We start from the raw sequence: 5,553 nt of genomic DNA on the forward strand, positions 1-5,553 counted from the left end.
TCGGAATATCCTTCGGTCCTTGACCGTTAGGAGGGTCGACCGCTGCTGCTGCTGCTGCTGCTGCTGCTTCGCCGCTGTTCGTTTTCCTCTCGCTGTTAAATAAATTCTGAACGCTGGTCACACGACGAGAGAAACTTTCCTGCGAACCGAAACTCGTCATGAACGCCTTCAGAATGTTAGTCTTAGCAGCGTTCGGATGTCGGAGAGACTTTTCCTTTCCGACGTCGTCATCTTCCTCGTCCAGCTCAAATGCATTGTCATTGGGAATAAAAACAATTGGGTGTGAATAGTGTATGTAATGCATTGTCAGGTAAAAGTTCTTGACGTGTAGTTTTACAGATTGGGTGTGAATAAAAACCATTTTGCTTTCTTAATTTTTTTTATTTCATTACACGGTGCACTCATTCGGCAACAAGTGCATTGTTGTCCTTCGGCAACGAGTGTTTTGGGAACAAAAACAATTTCTTGATGTGTCTCGGAAAGACCTAAGATGCCACCATGACACGACATGATGTGAGTAAACTAAAACATTCTGTAAATTCTTATTTTTATTTATTACACATAATCATTGCAATGCTTCTTCTTTTTCTTACAAAATCAATCTTGTCAGGAGAGTCCATCCAATGTTTACTTGTTCATGACGGACGGTTTAGGAATCTGTCGACGTGTAGAACAAAGTCTCCGATTTACTCTGTCGTTCAAAGCCAGACGTTCACCACCAGCCGAAGAAGACCTAAGATGCTACCATGACACGACAGAAGAATAAACTAAAACAATCTGTAAATTCTTATTTTTATTTATTACACATAATCATTGCAGTGCTTCTTCTTATCTTGTCAGTTAAACATATTTTTCTTGTCTGCGTCATTTAGAGAGATAATTTTATCGTCTTTAGAAATATGTCTGAAGAGAATGTTGATCAAAACGAACGACACGAAGAGATCGCGTTGCATGAGACTCGAGTTCAAAAACATTTCGACGTAATCGTTTTTAAGGAAGTTGCAGAGCATTCGCCGCCACGTGCAGGTGGGACCTGATGCTGTTCGCGGCCAGCAAGTGATCGTACATGATCACGTGCAAACAATTCTGTAAACGTCAGTTGTAACATCACAAGTTTTAACGAAAACTAAAACAAATCTTCCATCGATACTCGATAATTTAGTGTACCAGACGATCGTTCAAATAAAATATATCCCTTCACGGTCGATATAACGTCATTCAAACTTGTAAAATCGGTATCTATTCCAGACACGATAAGGTATTACAGTGACGACGCCATGAAGGAGTATCTTGTAGATTTCAATACGGGACTCGAACACACATTGTATAACAACATCAATAACAGTGTGACCAAATCTAAATTTTTGAAATTGATCTACACTGTGTTCGAGTACGATTTGAAAAATATTAATCTGATGCACAATGTATTTCGTAAGTTTAGAACTTACGCTAATAATTTAACAGACGATATAAAATTTAGCAAGTGCCTCATGTGTGTTGTTGTTGCAAGCTGGAAGAAGAAAGGATGTGACTCACGTGATAAGATGAAATGTCAAGTGTTTATTCTACATGTGTGTGAATGTGTTTATTCTACATGTGTGAATGCTGAGATGTGTACTAATTTTAAGATGTAATTTTTAAGATGTTGAATGTACTAAATTTCAAACTTACAGTTGTAAACGAACTCTTCCTGTTGAACCTCTTCCTGTTGTATGTAACTTGTGTGTGTATTAAAATGGTCAATGCATTGTCATTGGGAATAAAACAATTGGGTGTGAATAGTGTATGTAATGCATTGTCAGGTAAAAGTTATTGACGTGTAGTTTTACAGATTGGGTGTGAATAAAACCATTTTGCTTTCTTAATTTTTTTTTCATTACACGTCGGAAGACCGAGGGTAAGACAGATGCCACTGGAAGAAGAGGCGACGCACTAAGCGCCTCAAGCTGAACGATCAGATGATTAAGAAGACGAATAAGAAGAGACTGGGTAAGGCCAGATCAAAACTTTCGACATGCATGAAAATCAATCATCAAGCAAATGAAGAAATGTCTCCATATGAAAGACTGAATGGGAATGTATCGGACAGTAAGAGTAAAATAAAATGTTAAGTCCGTATTTATTGTTTATTTTCACCAGTACAATTTGACTTCATTTGTCATGTGGCTCTCATCAATTGTTTGAATTGCCATCACACGAACATACGGGAAATCGAACAAGGAAATGAATTGGTGGCCAGTTATAAGAAACATCCCAAGAAAAAGTACAAGTCTCAGAAAACAATGACCGACAAAGAAAAACTATTGAAATGCAATCAGACTATTTTACAGTTGAAACGTGAGATCGCCTTTCAGAAAGTACAAATTACGCGAATGCAGCGAGATCACGAGACTGAAATCGTTCAACTCAAAACGAACGTTCAACGAAGGATAGCTTTCAAAAAATTCTAGAGCCTCGCTCGCGATTTTGGAGGCGATCGACGCGACTTCAACGGTCAGGAGATTGGCATTCAGCGGGGGTACGGAACAGTCCATCATCTCGTCGTCTCTGACCGATTTTGTCTTGTCGGCAGATTCCGAAATAGTTGTTAACGACATCTGGTGCGGTTTAAACGACATTTTTACCGTTTAAAATCGAGAGTGTTGTTTGAGTCGCTCGGGAATTAAAATATATCCTCAAGAATATGAGCACGCTACCCGAGTATGGCCACTAACAGAACGACGTCTATTGAACAGAGTGAAAACCATGGAACTGTTCAAAGATTATTGTTCCTCGATTTTGACTAAGTATAAAAATGACGTGAATTGGAAAATAGTGCAAATCAACAAGAAGTATTTCAACAACACAGAACTCGAATTACTTAAACCGATGTTAAAAAACATCGGTGAATATCCCAGTGACTTCGACACTCCGTTCGATGTCGCGTTGCAGTCTCTCATCGATATCGGAGATTTGTTTATCCAAACGTGTGTTAGAAATGCAAAAGTAAATTGTATGAACAGGCACGGACATTCAGTTTAGATTCCAGAACGTACATTGTTGATCAGATGACTAACAATTTTAACGCTTTGGAAAATCGACTGAGGAAATAAAAGAAGCAAGTCGACATAGAGAAGCTGAAAATCACCACCATAGTCTTCAGAGAGTACTATCGATTTGACAGATTTGCGAAATCGACTCGATGAAATAAACAAAATGCAAGACGAGTTGAAAACAACACAGTCTACAGAGAGTACTATTAATTTTACAGATTTGAAAACTAGACTAAAAAAATATAACAATATAAAAATTTAGCAACTTCTCAACGCCATTAATCCTCATCTAACAACAACAACAGAATTAAGAAACACTTGTTGGACAAATACAAAATTTCCAATCAGAATTGGTTAATGTTTTGAGAACAAACAGAGGGAGGTAACGAGATTACGAAATGTCAGATGCGAATGACACGTCTACAGAAGCTGTTCAGAAATTGATCGCATTATTCCAACCTATATTTCCTAACACGGGTAATGTTGACGAACCTGTCGCCGATCAATTATTGAATCTGCGTAGTCGCGTCCGATTTAGGATCTGTCGTTACAGCGTTTGAATTGAATGCCGATGCTGAGTCGTTGATGAGGAGAGAGTTGAGGAACGTCGATTCACATGACAAAGCTAACGTGACGATGACAACTCTATTCAGTATCCGAATCTGTCTGAAGAGTAAGTTGTCCAATTTGCAACCCTCTAGTGTTGGACATGTGTGACATGTAGAGATAGAGAGTCTGATTTGTTGTACCTTCGAGCGGTCCTGCCAGTTTGATAAGAACGATGAAGCATTAGAATCCTGTAAACAAAAACTGGATAAGTGCCAAAGTGAGTTAGACGCTAAAATTAGTGAAATAAGTTTATTTAGTCAAGAGTTAACCGATTCTACAAAGAAGCACATGGATGAATTATAATATCAACAAACTAAACACGAAGAAGAAAATCTGAATAAGAAATTGAAAAGTCATCTGCCAAAGTACAACAAATAATGACGATATACAAAGATGTAGTTAAGAAATTTTAGAAGTTAATGCAAATATACGAAAGATAATCCAAGAGAAAGACCGACTGAACGCAGAATTATCTGAAAATAAAAACAAGATCGATCTTATGCAAAATGAATATGAACAACTCCAACAACGTAATAACGAATTAGATACAGAGAATGATCAATTCAAACAAGAGTTGACTCAAAATAAAACTCTACTCCTACAAGAGACACAAACGAGAGATGGACTCCAGCAAGATGTTACTCGCCTCCAGCAAGAGAAAACCTCTCTCGAAACCCAACTGAGTGAAAAGAGTAATGACTTATCGATATTACTGAAAACAAGAAGACGAAATTATACGGTTGAACAAACAAATTGAGGATATGACCACAGAGAATAAATCCTCCCAGGAAATACTAACAGCTGAAACCGCACGTGCAAATGCATTGCAAGTAACTAACCTGACGTTATCAAGCTCTATCGAAGAATTGAATAAGATTGCGAAAACCGTGATTGACAAAGATTCCGAAATCAACCGGTTAAAAGACCAAATTAATGAAAACAGGAAAAATATCTGAGTCTAACCAAAATACCGAAACCCAAACAGCAGTGAGCAAAGGTAGTGTAAAATACACCCTGAATGTTCTTATCTTGGTTGTTGATGTTTAGAATCACATAGTAAAGTATTTTAGCGTTAACTTGGCAAAGATTATTTTCATTTGACGCACTGGATTTTTTCAATTCAATTTTAGACTTGTTGATCGGTTTACGGATCACTGGCTTGGTCAAAAACCCACATTTGCACGGGGGTCCTGACACAGCAGGGGGAGCAGGTACTGGTTGCGTATTTCTGTTCATGTGGACTGGGTCCAGATTAGCGAATGTCTGACATTGTCCGGAACGGGATAGTACCCCCTGAAAAATCACAATTGAATTTACAATAGTAACCCCTTCAAACATGAGTTCAGAATCTGTTGGTCAGAGTCTACAGTGAACAATCACAAATTGATTTTATGATATTATCCCAACTCACCATTGAATTTATAATAGTAACCCCATACATTGACTTTATGATAGCACTCCCTGAAAAATAATAATTGAGTTTACAATAGTAACCCCTTTAAACAATGAGTTCAGAATCTGGACGTTCGCCGAAGGCTTAATATGCCACATGACGGCACATTCACACGGTTTAGGAATCTGTAAACATGTAGAATATATTAAATTCAGTATTTTAAATAATTGTATATTCATCATTTGTATATAAATCCGTTTAATATAGTCATCTTTGTTTCTGGTTAGTCATCTTTGTTTCATGGATACGTTAATAGAAGACTGCGTAAAAATCAAAATCACATACATTTATTTTTTTTAAACTAATCTATATTTACTTGAATATCGTGGATATAGAACATAAATCTTAATCTGCGAAATTAAAATTAGCAAAACGCTCTTATAGCACCGCAGTAAGCGGACCCAACATACAAGAAAGACTGGGTCTGATATTTCAAATTTAGCGACAAATTTCATTGGT

This window comes from Eriocheir sinensis, unplaced genomic scaffold (assembly GCF_024679095.1).
Source record: "Eriocheir sinensis breed Jianghai 21 unplaced genomic scaffold, ASM2467909v1 Scaffold274, whole genome shotgun sequence".
NCBI classification, from domain to species: domain Eukaryota; kingdom Metazoa; phylum Arthropoda; class Malacostraca; order Decapoda; family Varunidae; genus Eriocheir; species Eriocheir sinensis.